The sequence below is a fragment of the Lampetra fluviatilis genome, chromosome 5 (assembly GCF_964198595.1).
Source record: "Lampetra fluviatilis chromosome 5, kcLamFluv1.1, whole genome shotgun sequence".
Taxonomy (NCBI): Eukaryota; Metazoa; Chordata; class Hyperoartia; order Petromyzontiformes; family Petromyzontidae; genus Lampetra; species Lampetra fluviatilis.
Window position 1 is genome coordinate 24,458,637 of NC_136279.1, and position 24,235 is coordinate 24,482,871.

The following is a 24,235-nucleotide window of genomic DNA, read 5'->3' on the forward strand; positions in this document are numbered from 1 at the left end:
GCTCCTTTTCCGAAGATCGTTATCTTATCAAGTTTACTAATTGGGGACCAGATCACCTGATAAGGATCTGGTGGGCCACCACTCCCCACGTGAGCGTGGCTTGGCGGAAGGAGGTGCCAAGAATCAATTCGTATTGATGGATCTGTTGGGAATTTATGCGATTAAGAGTACAGCCCACTAAATATTAAAGATAAAAATTACGAATACTCTTATAAACGACGGATGGCCATCACTCGGTCTCGAGTGTTTTTGAGTGGTAAGAGTTGTCTTGAATAGTCAGTGTTCGGAGTCGGTTCTTTATGTCAAAGACGCCTGGTGGTCGTGTGGTGAGGGGGCGGTGCGCGTCATACGTATCAGTCGCTCCCCTGTCGCCGTGGTGAATTGGTTGGATGCCTGTTGATACGCTGTCGTAGTTCGGAACCCGGTCGGTAGGTGGCGCCCACAGCTCGCTCGCAGCGTGCAGTGTTGGGTCGTCGCCTCGTCGCCAAACCGCGATGCTGGCGGCAGCAGAGACCTCCGACTCGGCAGAGGTTGACCCACGCAGGCCGAGTTGAGCTGTCAAGCGGGTCTTGCCCGCCTGCAGAGGAGATGGGGAGCCGCTCGAGTCGAGCCCCGAGAGCCGGCTGAACTCGGCTGAGTCCCAGACGAGCTGAAGAGTCGAGCCGACCCGTTGGTCGCAGCTCGCTCCTGAGTCGACCCTCCCGGTCGAACTGAAGATGAGTCGAGCCGACCCGCTGGTCGCAGCTCGCTCCTGAGTCGACCCTCCCGGTCGAACTCCTGAGCCGACCCTCCTGGTCGAGCTCCTGAGCCGACCCACTGGTCGAACTCGGCTGATGAGTTGACCCTCCTGGTCGAACTGGTTTCCAATGCTCAGGGTCCTTTCTTTTATGCCGAAAAATCCCTTTAGACCCTGCCCACAAGGCGGGGTTTCTTTTGATTTACTGTGTCAGGATCCGTCCGTGTGTAGGTGTGTCCATGTGTGTGTTCGTACGTCCGTGTGTCCTTGTGTGCATCACCCACGGTATATTCCGTTGTCATATTCCCTCCATAAAATCCACGAGCAAACAGTCAAGTGTTACAAATTGCCTCGAGGTCGTCTCTCTGTCTGGGTGCGATTTATCTCTTGTTTGGCCTTCTTCATGAACCAAAACACAGACGTTACAAATCGTCCGTGTTGCACCACCTGGAGGGAGGGGCACACTCCCTCCGACCCTCGCTGACGCACAAAGAAATGATTAAAAGTTTTAACATTTGTCCCTTACCATTTCACAGTTATGATTCTGTATGTAACCTAAGGTCTGTCATTTCCCATAGTGGTGCTTGACTCAAGTGGAGGTGTTTCCCCGAGCGTATACACTCCTATCCCGCGCTGCGGGAATACAAAGACGGCCGGGATCTCCCTTTCTCTCCGACCCTGGGTTTAACATCGCTCTTTTATTATGTATTTTATATTTGACCTGGTGGTGATTCATCCCGTTATGCTTCGGGTCGAGTTGTATATAAAGTATTAAAGTGTGGAAATGACATTTCATATCAACAACTTTAGCCTACCCTGTTGTTAAATTCCGACTTTAACGTGACTTTAATAGCAATACAGAATAATTGAGCTTTTTGACTTAACTAGGCGAACACGAACTTCTGGTGACCCCCGCAGCCTCGCTGTTCAGCTGAGCCTGCAGCCTTGAGAGAGGCACAACACCCTTATTCTCGTCTCACTGTGGTCATCCAACCTTCTGCTCTGGGAGTATGATTAATTTCAGGACACAGGCCCCCTCCCCTGTGTACACAGCCTTGAGCTGGGTTTATCTTGGCTCCCTCAGCTGCAGGAGAACAAGGCGTATTTCTCCTCCCTGTGTGCACGTGTTCCAATTAGCTCAAAATCCCTAAACACACAATCAGTGATGACCCCCGGCCTTCTGTGGCCGTGATCCAGACAAAGGCGCCTCTGCTTCCTTCCATTGCCTTCGAGTCGACACTGCCCCATTATTCGCCCATGTGCTGAGGTCATAGATGATTGGCTTTTTGCCTTAACTCTGTCTGGCTGACTCTCCCACTGTCTCTGCCCTTGCACGGGTGACAGGTGCCCGTTCATCAGGCCTTATCTTTCCTTGAAGCAAGGTTGCAAATTCTGCCATCCTAGCCCTCCTTCAGTTCATTACTCAACAACACCTGGTGTTTTGCAGCCTGCTGCTTCTTGGTGTGTTCTCATTCATTATATCTCAATGATGGAAGAAGGCTAGGACACAACATTCCGCCCTTTTAAAAATGACCAGTGGTCAAATGGCCACGGGTTATTTTTAAAAAAATATGTATTCCCTTCTTCCATCATGAACCATCGATTGTCCTCAAGTTTTGCTGCTATTTCCTTACAACGCGCGCGTACGTGTCACAACTTAACATGGTTATATGTGACAAGAGAGAAGAAAAAAAAAATATTCTAAAGGAAGGGAAAACGATAAGGGAGGGAGAAATTATTCTATTGACTACGTGTTATAGGAAATATCGTTAAAAAGATAGTTTCTACGGTTATTCTTGGGTGGCATCATCAGGCCTTGTTATTGCTCAATCTCGTGTTCCTGAGCTTGAATGGTAGGTGGCTTGTGCCTGCGATTAGTCTTTTAAGTTCGGTCTTCATTTTGGCCACATGGTATGTTAAGGTTAGAATAGCCAGGACTAGTATGATTATCCCTGTTGCCCCTGTGATTTCCATCCCCATCTGTTGATTTCGCTGATATCCAGCCTCTTTGGTCGCCCAAGTAAGATCTGTTATGTTAATCTCTGATTCGCTGAGGGATAATTTCACCATGTGGAATTCTTTACTGTTCAACAAGTTGGACAGAGTGCTGCTTATCTCAAACTTGTGGCCTCGGAATGTGTCTACTATTTCTACCTCCGCTTGGTGTAGGCTTTTGTCTAGGTTATATAATACCTTGTCCCCTATGCGTACGAATGTTCCTCTTGGTATTGTGACCAGTGCGACATGGCTTGGAATCGGAACTTCCATGGTTATGGAGTGTTGATCGGTGGAAACAATTGCCGTATCTAGAGGGGTGCTAATCAACCACTGGGCATTAGCTATCATGGCCACTGTTCCGGTTCTTTCTTTGGGTTTACTTAGCTTCAACTTGCAAGTTTCCTTAGAGCTTAGGTTTGACAGACCACACATTATTTCTGCTGTATTGGTCAGAAATGGTTCCCCTGGGCAGAGCCAATGAACCTCTTTCATTATTTGACACAGGTTTAGGTCAGGCACCAGGTACTTAAGGGGGCCTTCTTCCTGGTAGGCCACCACTAAGGGAGTTTCCATCTTGGAGTAAATGTCGTTATTCCATGTACCCACGTTCAATACTGTCCGCAATCGAAATACATTTCCGGGTTTGACCAGGGGTAAATTTAGCAAAAATGCCAGCTGTCTAGTTTAGGGGTCCACATGTATGGGTGTGGCTGTACCCATGTTGAAGGCAATTTGTACTTGAGTTGGACTGATTGTTTCCGGGGATGCTGCTTGTAGCACATCTTTTATCAGTGTTGGAGTTACCAGATATGACGGAATTTGTCCTTGTATAAGATCACTGATGCTGCCGCTGGTGCTACGCAACAAGTCTTGGATCACCCACTGAATTGGCTCTCGAATACTCTCTTCTTCGTATAGATCTCGGATTGCAGAACTCAATTCTTGGAATGTTAAGTTAATCATGATAGAATGTAGGTTTACGAGAACCACGGTGTCTCGGAGGGTGGATCCCATTTCGACCAGATTCTTTTGTTGGTGTTGTATTTGCTGCTGGATCTGATGCATATCGAGCTGCAAATTCTCGATACCTTGCGAGAGGTGTCCAATCTTTACGGCGTTGGATATGGATACTCCTAGTGTGATTAAGGAGCTAAAACCGGATAGTATTCCAAAGACCCCTCCCAGGCCGATAGACCTCTTGGAACGTGTTAGGTTGACAGTGGTGGGGGGAAGTATCATGGTTCTTTGTAATTGCTTCAGGATCGTTCCGACATTCTGTTCACTGTATCTTAGGAAGTCATAATACCATATTCGGGTTGCTTGGGTAGCTTGGGGTGGTAACTTCCCGAAGTGCTTCTTTACCACCAAGGCAGGTTCCAAGGAGACATAGACTTGTTGGGTTACTATTTTCGTTTCGGTTACTAGGAAGCTGGAGGAGTCTCTCAGCATCACCCCGGATTCTGGTCCTGGCTTGATCAGCTCTTGGCTCCCTTCTAGCTTGGCAAGGTACGTTAGCAGGAGCGTGAGCAGGAGGGCTGCCATTTCCTGGAAAACATGTTACACATTATTGTAGTGTGATATGCCCATTAGTTTAGTTCCCCCCCCCCCTTTTTCCACCTTTATTCCTCATCTTGCTCCACCAGCACAGGGTACGGTTTGATTTGGTTGATGTGCACCCACTTGTATTGCTGCTCTCTTCCTGTCTTTGTGATTTTTAGCTGATATACTACTGGGGACATTTTGTCAACAACCTCGTGTGGTCCTGTCCAGGAAGGTAGGAATTTCCTGCACTTCTGTTTTCTTTTCTCGTAATTGAGGTACCACACCTGGTCTCCTAGCTGGTATTCTGCGTGGCTGGCTTTTTGGTCATAGTATGCTTTGCTCCCCTGAGCCTCTACTTGCAACTGGTCCCTGACCATAGCGAATGTGCTCTGTAGGTGACTATTGAGTCCCGTCAGGTATTCAGTTGGCGTCATTGCCGTCGGGGTCTCGTCCTCCGCTGGGACATATAACAGGTGTACTGGGAGGGTCATTAGCCTCCCTGTCATGATCTAGAAGGGTGTCCTGCCTGTAGCTCGGTTGGGTGTGGCTCGCATGGCTATCAAGACTAGGGGTAGTTTCGTATCCCAGTCGCGGCCCGTGGTAGACACATATTTCTTTAGGAGGCTCACGATGGTCCTGTTGGCTCTTTCCACCTGTCCTGAGGATTGTGGATGGTATGCGACATGTAATTGTCTTTTTACTCCCAACATCTTCCACACTTCTGTGATGACCTCGGCTGTGAAGTGGCTTCCTTTGTCTGAATCGATCGTTGACGGTAGACCCCATCTACTGAATATTTGGTTGATCAGTAGGATAGCGGTCGTTTCCGCGGTGTTGTTGGGTGCTGGTAAACACTCTGTCCATTTAGAGAATGCACAGGTCACAGTTAGCATGTACTTGTTCCCTTTGGTTGATCGGTTGACAGGTCCTATCCAGTCGATTTGTAGGTTGGACCAAGGATAATCTGTTCCCCTCCTCTGTAGGGGTGCCCTATGCTGTGAGGTCGTTGGCTGGTACTTACAACACACGAGACAGTTGGACACATGTTTGTGTATGTCTTCCCCCATTTTTGGCCAGTAGGCCACCTGTCGCAGCATCTGTCCCGTATTCACCTCGCATCGGTGGCCGCTGCACGGTTCATTGTGGGCGTGTTGTAACATTATTTCCCGATATTGAGAGGGGACTACCCATCTAGGTCGACCGTCTCTTTCGTTTGTGTATACCAGTAGCCCTTTCCGCATTGAGAACCTTTTGATTTGGCTATGCATGATCTCGAGCTCTTTGTTGTCATTCAAGTTGTCAGTAGTGATTGGTTTTCCTGCTGGATCTTGGATATGATCGGCGAGTGTCTTTAGTGTTTCGTCCTCTTGTTGCATTCTGATCAGGTCTTCGGAAGGCTGGGCACTGTTCAATTGGGCTCTGGTTCCAGCTTCTGCCGGGTTCTTCCCACTTCTTGTGACCAGTCTTATCACGGCGATGTCTTGGTTCGTCGACTCTTGTTGTCCGTCTCTGTCGGTTTGGTCTTCTAGCTTCCACGGGGTGCCTTCCAGGCTTCCCACTTTTGCTATGGCATCTGCTTGGTCGTTCCCAGTTTTCTCTTGACCAGGTATCTTGGAGTGCCCTTTTACTTTCTTCCAAAATATCTTCATATCCTTGTTCTGAACCATCTTATCTATGGCCTCGAATAGTTCTCGATGGTGAATTGGTTTATTCCTATGGTTCTTCATCTCGTTTTTTTTTCATATGGGTAGGTGGTGCAGGAAGCTGTGCTGTACGTAGTTGGAATCAGTGCACACCACTATGGTCCGTATTTGGTTATCGGATGCCATTTGGACAGCGATGTGTACCCCGACCAACTCGGCATACTGGTTTGACTTTGGTCCCAGCTGAAATCCCTCTTGAATCCCTGTGAGTGGGCCAGTTTCCCAAATGACTCCTGACCCAGCGTGAAGCTTGTTCTCCCTCATCTGGGAGCATCCATCGATGTATACCACTGGTAGGTCGGCACATGTCTCCTTCCTGAAGGGCAGGTACCTGTTGTCCTCCGGAGGTATCTTTTCGTCCTCTGCTTCTACGCTGTCAAAGGTACAATCATGTAAATCGGCAAGACCTTGGGCCATTGGACTTTTCTTGTTTTTTGCGTATTTCACTGTGATTGGTAGGCCTTGGAGTGTCAGTGCCCAGCTGGCTATTCGGCTGCTGGTTACGCGGCCCTCTCGAATCTTCTTACTGTTGAGGTATGCCAAGGATTCATGATTCGTTTCCAGGATGATCTTCTCTCCGTTCAACAAGTTCCGAAAATGTTGTATGGCCCAGATGTTTCCAAATATCGCCTTCTCACACTCGGAGAACTTCATCTCCACTCCCCGGAGGGCTTTGCTGGCATAGGCAATAACTCGTTTCTCTGCTTCCTGTCTCTGGTACAGTACCGAGCTGATACTATGATCTGAGTATGCGGTCTCCAGGTAGTATTCTTTCTCTGGGTATGCTAGGCAGGATGCCTCTGTGATCTGTCGTTTTAATTCTTTTTCTGCGGCTTCCTGTTCCTGTCCCCACTCCCATGGTTCGTCTTTTTGCAGTAGTTTGACTAAGGGTCGAACGATTCCTGCGTAGTCGTCCACGAACTGTCGAAGGTAGTTGCAAATCCCTAAGAAGCTCCGAAGGGTCGTGACTGTGGTGGGCGATTTGAGTGCGAGGAGGGCTCCAAGTCTTTTGGTTTGGGGTAACATTCCCTCAGTGCCGACCTGGAGCCCGAGGTAGTCCACCCTTTTGCGTGCCCACTGTCCTTTTTGTATTGAAATCTTTGCGCCTGCTTCCTTTAACTGCTCGAGGGTATGCTGGAGGCTCTCGAGGTGTTCTTCCCATGAGGAGTCCTTGACCAGTACATCGTCGACATAGACGATGGTACCTCGCTCTTTTGCGTCGTCCATTGCCTTGTGTAGGAATATGTTAAAGTCCGCAGGTGAATTTGAGTATCCAAATGGACATCGGTTCCAAGTATACTGTATTCCATTGAATGTAAATGCCAACTTGTATTGATCCGCTTCTTTCACGGGCATGGTCCAGAAGCCATTTGATAGATCCATGGTGGTGAGAATTTTTGCGCCTTTTATTTGGTTGAGATTCTGATCGATCTCTGCCATTGGCCATCGAGATAGGGGAACCGTTTTGTTGAGTTGCCTATAGTCGATGGTGAGTCGCCACTTGCCTGTGGGTTTCAATACAGGCCAAATCGGTGAGTTGTAGGTTGAGTTGCATTCTCGAATTATATTCTTCTTGAGTAGGTTCTCCAAGGTTTCTTGGATTGATTCGTAGGCAGCCAGTGGAATCTTGTATTGTTTCACATATACCGCTGGCGCTCCTTCCAGTGTGAGAATAGATACCACGTGTAGGTCGGTTTTGCCGCAATCATAGGGGTCTTCTGAGAACAGGAAGTGGTATTTGTGGAGCAGTTGACGAAGCTCATTTCGTTGAGTGTCGTTCTCGAGGGCGTCTGCTGCTTCAATTTGTTGTTCGATTTGTTTTTCTATTATGGAGACTCCTTGTCCTGGGTCTGGGTCCAAGGCCTTCGTGGTTTCGGGCGGCTCGGTTGAAAGTTCCTTTTGCGTTACTATCGGTTGAGTTGCCTTGGCTTCATCCGAGGGTAATACGCTCTTGCCCTTGTGTTCTCCTTCATCGGTTTGCAGTTCGTCGGTTTGGCCTCCAGGGGGCGGTATATACTCCATGAGGGGACGGTCATTTGGTGATACTGACTCTAAGTCGGCTTCCTTTCGGTCTTCTCTCAGTCTGTTAGTCATTAGCTGAGTGATTCGAATTCCTGCTGGGAGCTCGTCTTCGTTCCTGATTGTCGTTGATAGGTCGTTGAGCTCTTGTGTTATCACTTGGATTCCCGTGGAGTCTCTCATAACGTCTTCATCTTCTGAGTCCCTTTGTTGCTCCGGCATTGACTGTGCCCAAATTTGTCGGGATTCAAGGTTCATAATGGGTTTCAGGCGATTCATTAGTTCTATCCCAATGATCAGCTCTTTTCCGGGGTTCCGTACGACATATAGGGGATGGTTCATGTTGATTTTGTTGAACGTCAACTTCGTCATAACTTTGCCCAATGGTCGCATGTGGGTCCCTTCACATCCTGAGTAGGTAAGTTTACTTGGCATCATCTGTAGTGTTTCATTCTTCCTCTGGAGGGCAGTCTGGAGTTCGTCAAATAATTCTCTGGATATCATGGATATTTCTGCTCCAGTATCACAAAGGCCCTGGCTGGTCAGGGTGTCTTGCAGTATTACTTCCACGTGGACTCGTCCGACTGGTCCTACGGGAATCAATTCCCCCAGATGGTACCCTTTTCCCTCTGGTACCACTTCGGTGATTGCTTCGGGGCTTCTTGTCTTCCCTACGTTCACTTGGGCTACCTTTGCGCTGGGTGTGTCCTCCTCCTGTGTGGGTATAGTTGGTATTCTTCCCTTCGCTATTTGCATGGGAGTCTTCATACTCCCTAGGAGCTCTTTTCCCATCCTAATGTGGTGAGCATATCGATTCCTGTTAGCTAACGGTGGTCTATGCTCTATTGTTAGTGGAGGCGGCAGTGGGGGACGATATGGTGACTGGTTTGGTGGGCGTCGGCCTCCGCGGGGTAGGTATGGCCCGTCACTCGCTTTTCCTCCTCCATAATTCCAGCCTCCGCCCTCTTCTGCATTCCATGGTGGTGGCGGCTGTGAGTGCCAGGTTCTCCTGGCCTCGTTCCTCCCCCCACGTGGAACGTTATTCAGCGTGTTGTGGACGGGTGTGGATTCTATTGGGTTAGGCGCCCTCTCCTGGGGGAATTCATGTCCACCCCGTGTGGCGCTAATATTATTGCTTGGAGATTCGCTTCCCTCCAGATCGAGGCATTCTTTATCTCTGGTGACGATGTGGGTTTTGGCTATGCTAGTGGTTTTCCGTCCGTTCACCCAGGCCGTGTGGGCCTTGCTTTCAATCTGGCGTAGGGAGGCAGTCTCGGGGTCCAACATCATTCCTACTATTCTCACTATTTCAGGTCTCAATGATTGAAAGAACATCACTTTTAAAACTGTCTTATCTCCCTGGGCATTGTCCCCGTCCCCTGCGTAATATGCTTTCTTAAGGCGTAGGAGATAATCTCGTGGGTCTTCGTCTACACGCTGGGTCATCAACTTTGCCGCGTTCAATCCTTCGGATAGTGTGGAGTATTCCCCAAATCTCTTAACTACTGCTCGGCTCAATTGTTTAAAGTCACTCTTCACCCTATTTGGCAGGGAGGCTACCCATGGTCTGGCGGGTTCATGTAGGCTCCTTGATAATAAACATGCCTTTTCTGCTGATTTACCCAGACCCCGGATCTTAGCCTCCTGTTCTACGGTAGCTATGTGAGTGTGTATGTCCCTGTTCTTGTTATGTGGATCGAAATAGGGAATTCTCACGAGTGCTTTGTCCATTAGTTTTAGTGTCTTACTGTTAAAAGTGTGTTGTTCGTCATCAGTGGTGTCGGTTCCTGAGGAGTGCTCACTTGAGCTACCCTTGTCTCTACTATCACTGTTGTCATGTTTCCCGTGTCTGTGTCGTGATCTCCCTCTGTCCGAGGATTCGTATCTGTCCCGTTGCTTGTGTCTCTTGTTTTCCTTACGTGGGTCTTGTGATTCGTGCTTGTGGGTTGGTGTGCGTGATCTCCTTGAGCGGTGTCTTTGTGGTGAGTGTTTTTGTCCTTGACCTTCATGCTGCCTACTACGTGTGTGGTGCCTGCTAGGTGAGGTGTTGTATTTATGTTTGTCTCGTGCTTCGTGGTTATCGGGATTCCTGTCTCTGTCATCTGTGGTGCGGGTGGTTTTGCGTGGGTGATTTTTACGGGTCATGCGTCCCTCTGGTGAGCTCACTCTGTTACCCATGTCGTGTTGGTCATCGTCAGAGGAGTCAGTGTCAGATGAGCCGTCACCATCACGGTGGCTCTGCTTAACATAACTTTTGTAGTGCCTTTTGCACCTGTAACGTGGGTCAACTTGGCTCGGTGATTTCTGCTTATCCCATGGCTCATGCTTGTGTGATGTGCGTCTCTCTGGTGAGCTCCTGTTACCCGTGTCGTGTTGGTCGTGTTTGTGCGAGGTGCGTTTCTCTGGTGAGCTGTCTCTGTCATCTGCATCATGTCGGTCATACTTGCGTAGCGTGCGTCTGCCTGGTGTGCTGTTTATGTCATGTTTCCCGTCTTGCACCAGCTCCGCCCTTTTCCGCCCTATCATTACAGTGTATCCTGATGACTTAGGGTTAATTATTTGTCTCTCTCTAACGTTGGGGTGGTCGGCCTCATGTTTTCCCGTTTGTATTATTATTTCCTCTTCTCTCTCCTCGATTTGCGAGGGTGTTTCTTTATCAAAATTGCTTTGCACAGTAGCCATACTCATTGTGGGATCTGGCCCTGGGCTACGTCCACGTGGCTCGGAGTGTGGTAAATTGTTACTCCCGTATGTGTTCTGTGTATCAGCGTCTGGGTGTTTCACTGGTGCATTTAGTGCGGATTCTTTCTCTCTCACGAGGGCGTGCAGACGCTCTACCTGCTCCATTAAGGACAGTTTCTCTTGTCTTTCCCTTTCAAATTTTTCCTCATTCCATAATCTTTCTCTGTCTGTCTGTGCGAGGAGATACGAGTCTACCCTCGCTATTTCTGCAGTTTTTACGTCACGTTTGGCTTTGCCACATTTCATCACGTCCTTAAGTAGTTTCCTTCTATGGGCCTTTACATCTTCTGTATGGCACCCCTCCCATATATCTCTCTGCTCCGTCTGCTGGCTAGCAGTCCGTCCAGTACGTTTTAACACAAATTCCCGATATTGTTTTTCCATAGATTCCATCTCCTCCTCAGAGGTCCACTCTGTATCAGTGTTATGCGTTGGTGTGTCAAACTCAGAATGCTGTGAATCCTGCGCCATCTCTATTACGTAGTGTGGTTAATAGACTTAAGAGTGTATCTTAATTCTAACATCTCATGTGCGGCGTGAGTTACTCTAGAATTCCCCTTCAGAGCACATATAAACAATTGTATCACAGGATGCGACTCGAGCAAATAATCTCAGCCCAGCTGTCTTTGTTATACTCTGCTACTCTGGTATTTCCCTTCAGAGCGCGTTTTGTTTTGTTTTACGCCCGTTTACAATCACAAGGCAACGTTAGTTCACAACACTTTGATTAACACAACAGTGATTCGTTCCTGAATTCATGCACAAACTGTCTGCGAGAAATCCCGGACCCGAGCCCCCATTATGTTGTATATGTTGGTTATCAAAATTTTGATATGTTGTATGCGTGCGTGGGTGAAATTATTATGTTGTATATGTGGGTTATGAATATTCAGTGAAAATAATAATAATCAAATTAAATTTGGCCAAATGTGTAATTATCCGGAAATATGTTAATTTACGTAATTATGCACATTTAATTATGCCAATTCGAGAGGTAATCGTAGTAATTATGCGAGTGGGTGTAATTATGATAATGCAAGTCGTTATGATAACCAGACCCCGCCTCGGTGACGAGGGTGGGTTATCGATCGGAATAAGGCAATTAATCGTATGCAGTTATGCAGGTGTGGTGTAAGTATACAAGATTAACTTAGATTAACTCGGCATCGTTGTCTAGGTTCGTCTCATTCTCGCTTATATTTTAGGTCCCCGGTTCACCCCGTTATCGTTTTAACATTTACTGAGTATGTATTAGTGTGTTTATTAGGGTCACCAAGTTCAGATCTCAACGCAGAAGCAGATCTTATGCATAGATTTCAGGAAAGAATCACACAACCACTTCTGTATTAATCAATTTATTACTAATTCAACCTCAACTATGATATAGTATGCGAACTCTCAATCCCGGAACGTCAACACGGCATCAATACAGTATCATCAATGATTGTCTGATTTAACTTTGACAACGGCACATGTATCCCGCATAACGCGATGGTTGTTAGTGAGAGAGAGTCGTTAAAACATGCAAATACTATGCTAAGAAAAACCTTAACGTTAATGAATGATTACTCAATATTGTTCACGCAGTACCGTACTCTTTATTGATAGGATGCGAGTACGCGCGGCGATTATGACTGAAAGATACTTGAAAGATTATACGGCGATAAAAAAAGACACAATCAAAAACAGTTATTATTCTTAAAGGCACCAATCTCAACAGATACATCGGCAGGTTATCTGACAACAGAATGGCTCGGAGTAAGGGCCTGCGACGGTGCTCCTTTTCCGAAGATCGTTATCTTATCAAGTTTACTAATTGGGGACCAGATCACCTGATAAGGATCTGGTGGGCCACCACTCCCCACGTGAGCGTGGCTTGGCGGAAGGAGGTGCCAAGAATCAATTCGTATTGATGGATCTGTTGGGAATTTATGCGATTAAGAGTACAGCCCACTAAATATTAAAGATAAAAATTACAAATACTCTTATAAACGACGGATGGCCATCACTCGGTCTCGAGTGTTTTTGAGTGGTAAGAGTTGTCTTGAATAGTCAGTGTTCGGAGTCGGTTCTTTATGTCAAAGACGCCTGGTGGTCGTGTGGTGAGGGGGCGGTGCGCGTCATACGTATCAGTCGCTCCCCTGTCGCCGTGGTGAATTGGTTGGATGCCTGTTGATACGCTGTCGTAGTTCGGAACCCGGTCGGTAGGTGGCGCCCACAGCTCGCTCGCAGCGTGCAGTGTTGGGTCGTCGCCTCGTCGCCAAACCGCGATGCTGGCGGCAGCAGAGACCTCCGACTCGGCAGAGGTTGACCCACACAGGCCGAGTTGAGCTGTCAAGCGGGTCTTGCCCGCCTGCAGAGGAGATGGGGAGCCGCTCGAGTCGAGCCCCGAGAGCCGGCTGAACTCGGCTGAGTCCCAGACGAGCTGAAGAGTCGAGCCGACCCGTTGGTCGCAGCTCGCTCCTGAGTCGACCCTCCCGGTCGAACTGAAGATGAGTCGAGCCGACCCGCTGGTCGCAGCTCGCTCCTGAGTCGACCCTCCCGGTCGAACTCCTGAGCCGACCCTCCTGGTCGAGCTCCTGAGCCGACCCACTGGTCGAACTCGGCTGATGAGTTGACCCTCCTGGTCGAACTGGTTTCCAATGCTCAGGGTCCTTTCTTTTATGCCGAAAAATCCCTTTAGACCCTGCCCACAAGGCGGGGTTTCTTTTGATTTACTGTGTCAGGATCCGTCCGTGTGTAGGTGTGTCCATGTGTGTGTTCGTACGTCCGTGTGTCCTTGTGTGCATCACCCACGGTATATTCCGTTGTCATATTCCCTCCATAAAATCCACGAGCAAACAGTCAAGTGTTACAAATTGCCTCGAGGTCGTCTCTCTGTCTGGGTGCGATTTATCTCTTGTTTGGCCTTCTTCATGAACCAAAACACAGACGTTACAAATCGTCCGTGTTGCACCACCTGGAGGGAGGGGCACACTCCCTCCGACCCTCGCTGACGCACAAAGAAATGATTAAAAGTTTTAACATTTGTCCCTTACCATTTCACAGTTATGATTCTGTATGTAACCTAAGGTCTGTCATTTCCCATAGTGGTGCTTGACTCAAGTGGAGGTGTTTCCCCGAGCGTATACACTCCTATCCCGCGCTGCGGGAATACAAAGACGGCCGGGATCTCCCTTTCTCTCCGACCCTGGGTTTAACATCGCTCTTTTATTATGTATTTTATATTTGACCTGGTGGTGATTCATCCCGTTATGCTTCGGGTCGAGTTGTATATAAAGTATTAAAGTGTGGAAATGACATTTCATATCAACAACTTTAGCCTACCCTGTTGTTAAATTCCGACTTTAACGTGACTTTAATAGCAATACAGAATAATTGAGCTTTTTGACTTAACTAGGCGAACACGAACTTCTGGTGACCCCCGCAGCCTCGCTGTTCAGCTGAGCCTGCAGCCTTGAGAGAGGCACAACACCCTTATTCTCGTCTCACTGTGGTCATCCAACCTTCTGCTCTGGGAGTATGATTAATTTCAGGACACAGGCCCCCTCCCCTGTGTACACAGCCTTGAGCTGGGTTTATCTTGGCTCCCTCAGCTGCAGGAGAACAAGGCGTATTTCTCCTCCCTGTGTGCACGTGTTCCAATTAGCTCAAAATCCCTAAACACACAATCAGTGATGACCCCCGGCCTTCTGTGGCCGTGATCCAGACAAAGGCGCCTCTGCTTCCTTCCATTGCCTTCGAGTCGACACTGCCCCATTATTCGCCCATGTGCTGAGGTCATAGATGATTGGCTTTTTGCCTTAACTCTGTCTGGCTGACTCTCCCACTGTCTCTGCCCTTGCACGGGTGACAGGTGCCCGTTCATCAGGCCTTATCTTTCCTTGAAGCAAGGTTGCAAATTCTGCCATCCTAGCCCTCCTTCAGTTCATTACTCAACAACACCTGGTGTTTTGCAGCCTGCTGCTTCTTGGTGTGTTCTCATTCATTATATCTCAATGATGGAAGAAGGCTAGGACACAACAACAGCTTCGACCATTCTCGATGGTTCCCTGTCAATCCCGGGACCACGCCCCTCATCCGGCTCCCCATTAGCTGGGGCCCCGAATGGCTAGGCCAATCACTGCTGATGACATGCCGTGATCACGCCTGGGCCATGGTCCCTATCTCAACCCTTATTGGCTACAAGCAGGGCCGGCAAGCCAATCCCCACGTGAACCCTCTATGGCTGTTATTACACAAGTGTTGAATGGGGGCCCGGACCGGGTCGTTGTTCCGGCTGGATCGGTATTGGCTCACGCCACTACCGATTTCACCAGCTTTGAGGGTAAACCACCCACAAAAATAACCACTGAGAAACTTCGATGCGATCGTTCACAGGATCAATGGATCGCGGATTTGTGCGGGGAAAATACGTCTTTGTCGACCACGCAAAGGAGTGCTTTGCATTCATTGTTGTTAGAATACGCTGACGTTTTCGGTAAAAATGATTTGGATCTCGGCCATACCTCGCTCTTTTCGCACCATATTGACACCGGTGCGGAGAAACCGATATGTATGCACCCGCATCGCATGAGCCCTGCTGAAAGGGAACACGTGCGCGGCGCGGTAGACGATATGTTGGCGGATGATATTATTTCGCCGTCCAACAGTCCTTGGGGCGCGTCGGTGGTGCTCGTTAAGAAAAAGATGGTGGGACGAGGTTTTGTGTGGATTTCCGCCGATTGAATAAGATATCCGTGGCAGACGCATACCCCTTGCCACGGATGGACGACTCATTGGACGCTTTGTCAGGGACTAATTTTTTCTCCACCCTCGACCTGTCGTCTGGGTTTTGGCAGCTTCCCCTCGATGACGCGTCAAAACCAAAAACGGCGTTCCGCACGCCACAAGGCCTCTTTGAGTTTAACCGTTTACCTATGGGCTTGAATGCGGCACCGGCGACGTTCCAACGCCTGATGGAACTGGTGCTGGCGGGGCTGCAGTGGGAAACATGCCTCATATATTTCGACAATATCATCATATTCAGCCGCACGTTCGAGGAACACCTCCAACGCCTAGAGACTGTCTTTCAGCGGATGCGCTCGGCTGACCTAAAATTTTAACCAAAGAAATGCCACCTTTTGCAACAGTCCGTCCGATACTTGGGTCACATCGTCAGTTCGGACGGCGTGTCCACGGACCCTCAGAAAACAGAGTGTGTCCGAGAGTGGCCCACACCCACTTCAGTGGGCGACGTACGGCGATTTATTGGGTTTGCATCCTACTATCGCCGTTTTGTTAAGAACTTCGCGACACTGGCTAAGCCACTGCATGTTCTGACGGTGAAAAATCAGAGATTTAAATGTGGCCCGGAAGAAGAACGCTCTTTTCAATCTCTTCGGGATCACCTCGCCACGGCGCCTATGCTCGACTACCCAGACTTTTCCCAGCCGTTCATCCTTGACACGGATGCTAGTGATATCGGCATAGGAGCCGTTTTGTCGCAACGGAAAGATGGAGTCGAGCGAGTGGTGGCATACGGCAGCAGGGTTCTGTCCCCTGCCGAAACGCGATATTGCGTGACGCGACGGGAACTGTTAGCGATCGTACATTTTGTTCGCCAGTACCGGCCGTACCTGTATGGAAGGAAATCCCTCGTGCACACTGACCACGTAGCCTTGCAATATTCGTTGAAATTGGACCAACCATCGGGCCAATTGGCTCGGTGGTTGGAATCGTTACAGGAATTTTCCTTCGATATCACGTACCGCAAGGGTACTCGCCATGCCAACGCGGACGCTCTCTCCAGGTTGCCACCCACTCCTCCCTGCGCCTGTCTGACGGGTACGCTCCGCTGTGCAGCGCTGCCTACCTCGCCCTGTCCGGTTATGGGGGCAATGTCGAACGATGAACGCCAGGAGGTACCCGTTGGCGCCGACGATACACTGCGTTTGCCGCACTCGGTGTGGCTACACGAGCAGGAGGCCGATGCCTCTCTGGCTCCGCTGCGGAACTGATCGGGAAACCGAGAGCTCATTTGGCGGGATGGAAATGGCAGATGTTCCGGGGCCAGGCGGGACTATTGATGTGTACTGATGGATTGTCTGACCGTTCATGCCTGGTCGTGCCGACATCCCTTCACCACGACCTGCTCCACACTCTGCACGCTGACAAATTGATGCACCTCGGTGTGCAGAAAACGTTGGCCGCAATGCAGCAGGATTTCTTTTGGCCCGGCATGACGTCAGATGTCACTGACTTTGTCCGGTCATGCCATGATTGTGCGAAGAGGAAACCGCCTCGGCAACATTATGTTCCGCCACTACGTTCGATTGAGGTATCTCGTATCAATGAACTGGTTGCTCTGGACATCCGGGACCCGTTCCCTCCATCGGCTAGGGGAAACAAATACCTTTTGGTCGGGGTTGAATATTTTTCTCGATGGCCTATGGCCTGGCCTCTGCCTGACCAAACTGCCGCGTCCATCATCCGAGGCTTTCTTAAATGGTTACGTCATGGATAAAGGAGCACCCGAAGGGCTGCTCACGGATCAGGAACGTAACTTCTCCTCCAAATTGCTCAAGGATGTAAGCACTGCGCTGGGCACAAAGAAAATCCGCACTTCCCCTTACCATCCGCAAACAGATAGCATGGTGGAACGGTTTAACCGCACCCTTTCGGCCATGCTTTGTCACACGGTAAGTGAAAAACAAACCGATTGGGACTTGCACATACCGGGCGTCCTGGCGGCATACCGCATGGTTCCGCACGCGTCCACAGGATATTCCCCATTTTTCCTGATGTATTGCCGTGAGAATGTACCGCCTATTGATGTGCAACTGGGTACGGCGGGTAAACAACCGTCCCCTTCCTTGCCTGATCACGTACGGGACTCGCTTAAATGGGTTACAGAGGCGCGAGAGGCCGCCAGATGTGCGACGGCCCGTACGCAGGCAAGGAACGAGAGGTATGCGCGTCGATCGCGAACTGAAATGCCTTGGTCGGTTAGCGATCTGGCATGGCTCCATTGCCCTCAGGTGCCAGTGGGAACGTCCCCTAAACTGCACAGGCCTTGGCGGGAGCCTGTGAGGCTGGTGGACATTCGGAACCCCCAGAGTGTTCGCATCCAGTACGGCCAACGTCGTTGGTATGTCCATTCGTCGCGACTCAAACCCTACATTGACCCGCGTGCTGGCCTCTCATCTCCACTTGTTGACCTGCCAGGGTCTGGCGTGCCGAATGTGCCACTTGCCTCGCCTGTCGATCCTCAGCTGGGCTGTGTTGTACCCCCCGCAGATGAACAGGTTTTGAGGAACAACGAGACCCCGGACGTCCCTCCTCCAACGGGACCTACCCCAGATACGACCGGAACCGAACATTTTTCTTCTTCTTCTCCACGGCAACCACCTCCTGCAGATCGGGCGGCGAGGCCATCATGCGCGAAAAGCGAAGAGGGTCCTGCGTCGCGTACGCGGTCGAAATCTCTTCCATTTCGTTAGTAATGATTGCCTTGCGGTCTGTTACCCTGTTGTTACTGCGCTACAGGGGCGCCCTAATGTATGTCTGTTGTTAATGTTTTTAATTCCTTGGCGCGTAGACGCCTGCTCTCTCCCCTTACCTTGTTAATGCGTCTCAGACGCCCTAATATTTATCCAAATTGGATTCGGCTTGTCACCCTTTTCTCAGCCGAGACGGCTGACTTTTTACACCGGGGGGGGGGGGGGGGGGTGATGTAATATGAGGATATATCCGGCTTACTGACGTATCACAACTCGTCATGGTGATTGGCTCTGCCGGTCCTGGTTTACAGCCAATGGGGGGAAGCCTGGGAGCATGGCCCTGACGTGATGGAATGGTGACAGCTATAAGGATTGGTTCTGCTGGCTTTGGCCACAGCCAATGGGGAGATGAGTCAGGGGCGTGGTCCCGGGAGATGACGAGGGAGCCTGGAAGATTCCATGCAGGCTAACGAGGATTGGCGGAAACGTACCACGTGACCCGGGTATTAAATAGGGGTGGAGACGAACGACACGTGGTCAGAACGGGAACGAACAGAGGGGGGAGGCCACGCGGGAGCGGGGCTCCGAGTTGCCACGTGGCAGTGCGTCTCTCTCTCTCTATATCTGTCCCTTCACGCTGCCTATCAGTAGCGTGGAGTAACTGTAAGATAAGTGGAATAAAAGACGAATTCCAGAAGTCGCCTCAACGAGCTTTATTACACATGCAAGGGCTTTGCAATGGTCGCAAAACGTGGAATGAACCGTCAGTAATAGGACGCGAACCCGACAAAACTGTGCTCTTCACCCACAGACTTTGGGGTTGGCCAATCCCGCACACACACCATTTTGTCAGGGTCCATAGCTGTTACGGAACCGCTCACAATGTGCCCCAAGTACCGTACTGAGGTTTTCAATAGATTACATTTAACAGGTTTCAATTTCAAATTACCACAACGTACCCTGGATGACACCGTACGCAACCGTTGCAAATGCTCCTCGAACGTACGACCGAACACGATAACATCATCCAAATAAATGAGGCACGAGTCCCATTGCAATCCTGCTAGAACCAACTCCATGAGCCTCTGTAACGTGGCAGGCACCGAATGTAACCCTATCGGGAGACAATTGAACTGATACAGTCCGCAAGGCGTAAGAAATTCAGTTTTTGGTTTAGACCACTCATCCAAGGGTCATTTCCAAAATCCCGACAGCAAGACTAACGTTAAAAAAACTAGCACCCGACAGCACGTCCAACGAATAATCCATGCATGTGTAATGTGAAGGTATATCCGGGTGGTTGATTGATCACACCTCGTTACGATGATTGGCTCTACCGGTCCTGGCCCATAGCCAATGGGGAGAGGTCTAGGGGCGTGGCCCTGACGTAATGGGAAGGTGACATCTGGGAAGAGATGATTGGATCTGCTGGCTTTAGTCACAGCCAATGGGGGGACGAGTCAGGGGCGTGGTCCTGGGATCGTACGATGGAATCTGGAAGATTCCATGGAGGTTAACTAGGACTGGTGGAAAGGTACCACGTGACCAGGGTATTAAAAGGGGTGGAGACGGGCAACACGTGGTCAGATCTGGAACGAACGAAGGGTGAGGCCATGCAGGAGCGGGGGTCCAGGTCTGCCACGTGGCAGCAAGAGTCTCTCTCTAACAGCGTGAAGGAGTAAGACAGGAGTGGAATTTATATGAAGAGAGTTGTGAACTGAAGACAAATAAAGACCCTGATTCCAGAAGTCGCTTCCACGATCTTTATTACACATGTGTAGTGACATTGAATGAGTCACTGTAGCGTGTGCCGGGAGATTGGTAGACAATTAAATTAGGGGTAGCAGCCTATTCTACCAGGAAGAGCCGGTGGAGGGGGCTGCCAATCGGGGGAAGCGAACGGGCGACTCCGCCATCACTGCCAACCAAGGGCGGGTATCGAGTCCCACCAAAATTAACCTGCCGCTGATGGCTCGTCCAGGGGCGCCTTCCCTCGCACAGTGGCGATTCGCCACCACTTGCAAGCTCGCGGGGTGGTCCGATGCGGAGGCGCTACGTATTCTTCCCACCGCGCTGGACAACGCAGCCTTGGCGGAATTTTTTTTCCATTCCCAAGGTGAACAGAACGATACTGCGTCAAGCATACGCCGAGTTGGTGGCAATTTTTAACCTGCCATCCAACGCGCGGAGGAAATTCGTGATGCGGAGTTGGGGGGAGACAGAAATACCCCTCGCCTTCCGCAGCACACTACTGTCGCTGGCCCAGGATGCGTACCCAAGGATGGAGCGTGCAGGACTGGATTATCTGGTGCTAGAGAATCTGTTGGTGCTGGTTCAGGAAATGAACGTTTTTTTGCCGGCCACAGAGGAAGACGGCCTGTCCTCAATTCAGGTAGCCCGATGCATCCAGGCCCACTGTAACCTGCGGCAACGTGCCGGGGTGGCGGTCGGGGCTGGATTTCCCGGAGAAGAGGGCAACCAGGAGCATCAAGAGTCTCCTTGGCTCTGTGCATCGGGTGGTTATATCCAGTGGGGGAGTGTCGGAGCAGGACGATGACGGGACGAGCGGGGGGGGGGGGGACCTTGCCTCCGCCATGGCGGGGCCCCATTACCTGCTTTAGGTGTGGCCTACCGGGCCACATCTCCAGGGGCTGCCGTGCTGATTTGGGGCAGTTTTTCCCGGCTTCGCCGTCCTCCGCCCTGCCGGCCTCCGCTCCTCTGGGTCGAAAGGCAGGTCGCGATACATCACACACTCCGCCGACACAGTCACATCATGCATCCCCATTGCAGTTGGTGTCGGGTGCACACGCCATCGCCTCTAATAGTTTCCGTTTCAGTTTCATTTATTTGGTATAACCCTGTGAGCCATGCGGCTCTTGACTCGGGTGCAACCGCAACAAAACAAAAACATGAACAAGAAACATCTTAAAGTGACTACACACAACAGAAAAATCCATGAAAAAACAGCAGTCTTTCAGAAAAAAACACCATATTTCAACGCTGTGTGCAAAAATCCCAGTGGGATGCAAGTCAAACAATAACAACCATAAGACAATGTAGATTAAAGTTATCAGGCTAACTCTGTACTACAAAAACAAACATGGCTAAACCAAAACTTTTCAAAATCACCAAAATCTTATATATAAAAGTCTCCGCACACGTGCGCTTGCGGGGGATTTGGCTCTCAGACGGTGGGTTTTTAAATCCAAAAAAATTAGCCAGCCGGCACGCCCTAAGCCCCGCGGTGGGAATAGGCTATTCCGTTTTCACGTCCGTAAACTTTAAAGTCGTTTAATTAACGATTTTGTGCCAATCTTATTTTAATTATTTACTTATTGTGCAACATCGACCGTACCAAATCACGACAATTGCCTGGGGGGGCAGACCCTGCCAAGTGATGCGCGTTCGGTCGAGCTCACGGGAGACATTTTATTTTACGCGTTTAACATGAAATAAATATACACATCACGCTGCGGATTTTTCTTCACAGTCTCATGTCCTCTTCGCCCCCCCCCCAACACGATGCGTGCAGTTACTGCTATTAAGTCCTTAGATATTAATATTATTAAAGCGCTTACATAGTATTATTATGGCTCGGGCAGGGGGATGGTGGGGCGTGGGGTAGCGGCCCAGCCCGCAGCCTGGCAATGTCTCACCTCCTCCGGCTTGCCAATCTAGGCGAAGACGCGGGCTCTGCACGGGACGAGGCGTCACCACGCCAATATAAAGTACAATTTTATTGAATATTTCGCTAATAACTCAGGTTTATTGTTTAGTATTATTAAATAAATACGTTTACAAATATTACAAACATTATATTTGTGTGCAGAGAACAACTCTGCTTCATTGTATACTATAATCAAACTAATACGTTACCTAATATTACAATCATAATGTTTGTGTGCAGAAAACTACATCTTCATTCTTAGGTTGCTAAATATGTCCCTTTTTGTGTGCCTTATTACGACGCTGCGACGGTGTACTGCCATTCTGTGCTGACGACTGCGCCAAAAACGTGATTTTTGGGTAAAAACGTGATTTTTGGGCAAAAACGTGATTTGGGGCCAAAAACGTGATTTTTGGGCAAAAACGTGATTTTTGGGCAAAAACTTGATTTGGGGCCAAAAACGTGATTTTTGGGCAAAAACGTGATTATTTTGGGCAAAAACGTGATTTGGGGCCAAAACGTGATTTTTGGGCAAAAAACGTGATTTTTGGGCAAAAAACGTGATTTTTGGGCAAAAACGTGATTTTTGGGCAAAAACGTAGATTTTTGGGCAAAAAACGTGATTTTTGGGCAAAAACTTGATTTGGGGCCAAAAACGTGATTTTTGGGCAAAAACGTGATTTTTGGGCAAAAACGTGATTTGGGCCAAAAACGTGATTTTTGGTCAAAAACGTGATTTTTGCGGTAAAAACGTGATTTTTGGGCAAAAACTTGATTTGGCGCCAAAAACGTGATTTTTGGGTAAAAAAGTGATTTTTGGGGCAAAAACGTGATTTGGGGCCAAAAACGTGATTTTTGGGCAAAAACGTGATTTTTGGGCAAAAACGTGATTTTTGGGCAAAAACGTGATTTTTGGGCAAAAACGTGATTTTTTGGCCAAAAACGTGATTTTTGGGCAAAAACGTGATTTGGGGCCAAAAAAGTGATTTTTGGGCAAAAACGTGATTTTTTGGGCAAAACGTGATTTTTGGGCAAAAACGTGATTTTTGGGCAAAAACGTGATTTTTGGGCAAAAACGTGATTTTTGGGCAAAAACTTGATTTGGGGCCAAAAACGTGATTTTTGGGCAAAAACGTGATTTTTGGGCAAAAACGTGATTTGGGGCCAAAAACGTGATTTTTGGGCAAAAACGTGATTTTTGGGCAAAAACGTGATTTTTGGGCAAAAACGTGATTTTTGGGCAAAAACGTGATTTTTGGGCAAAAACGTGATTTTTGGGCAAAAACTTGATTTGGGGCCAAAAACGTGATTTTGGGCAAAAACGTGATTTTTGGGCAAAAACGTGATTTGGGGCCAAAAAACGGTGATTTTTGGTCAAAAACGTGATTTTTGGGTAAAAACGTGATTTTTGGGCAAAAACTTGATTTGGCGCCAAAAACGTGATTTTTGGGTAAAAACGTGATTTTTGGGGCAAAAAACGGGATTCATTTGGGGCCAAAAACGTGATTTTTTGGGCAAAAACGTGATTTTTGGGCAAAAACGTGATTTTTGGGCAAAAACGTGATTTTTGGCCAAAAACGTGATTTTTGGGCAAAAACGTGATTTGGGGCCAAAAAAGTGATTTTTGGGCAAAAACGTGATTTTTTGGGCAAAACGTGATTTTTGGGCAAAAACGTGATTTTTGGGCAAAAAACGTGATTTTTGGGCAAAAACGTGATTTTTGGGCAAAAACTTGATTTGGGGCCAAAAACGTGATTTTTGGGCAAAAAACGTGATTTTTGGGCAAAAACGTGATTTGGGGCCAAAAACGTGATTTTTGGTCAAAAACGTGATTTTTGGGTAAAAACGTGATTTTTGGGCAAAAAACTTGATTTGGCGCCAAAAACGTGATTTTTGGGTAAAAACGTGATTTTTGGGCAAAAACGTGATTTGGGGCCAAAAACGTGATTTTTGGGCAAAAACGTGATTTTTGGGCAAAAACTTGATTTGGGGCCAAAAACGTGATTTTTGGGCAAAAACGTGATTTTTGGGCAAAAACGTGATTTGGGGCCAAAAACGTGATTTTTGGGCAAAAAACGTGATTTTTGGGGCAAAACCGTGATTTTTGGGCAAAAACTTGATTTGGGGCCAAAAACGTGATTTTTGGGCAAAAACGTGATTTTTGGGCAAAAACGTGATTTGGGGCCAAAAACGTGATTTTTGGGCAAAAACGTGATTTTTGGGCAAAACGTGATTTTTGGGCAAAAACGTGATTTTTGTGGCAAAAACGTGATTTTCGGGCAAAAACGTGATTTTTGGGCAAAAACGTGATTTTTGGGCAAAAACGTGATTTTTGGGAAAAAATGTG

General features: G+C 48.7%; 1 protein-coding gene across 8 annotated transcripts in view; it reads left to right on the forward strand.

Annotated features, from left to right (window-relative positions):
* Nucleotides 1-18,427, forward strand: part of TEDC1 (tubulin epsilon and delta complex 1) — a 90,639-nt gene extending 72,212 nt beyond the window's left edge. For all 8 annotated transcript variants that reach the window (XM_078857252.1, XM_078857255.1, XM_078857253.1 and 5 more), the window contains one exon: nucleotides 18,019-18,427. The gene's annotated coding sequence lies outside the window, so the exon portion shown is untranslated. The remainder of the gene's footprint in view (nucleotides 1-18,018) is intronic.
* The last annotated feature ends 5,808 nt before the right edge of the window (nucleotides 18,428-24,235 follow it).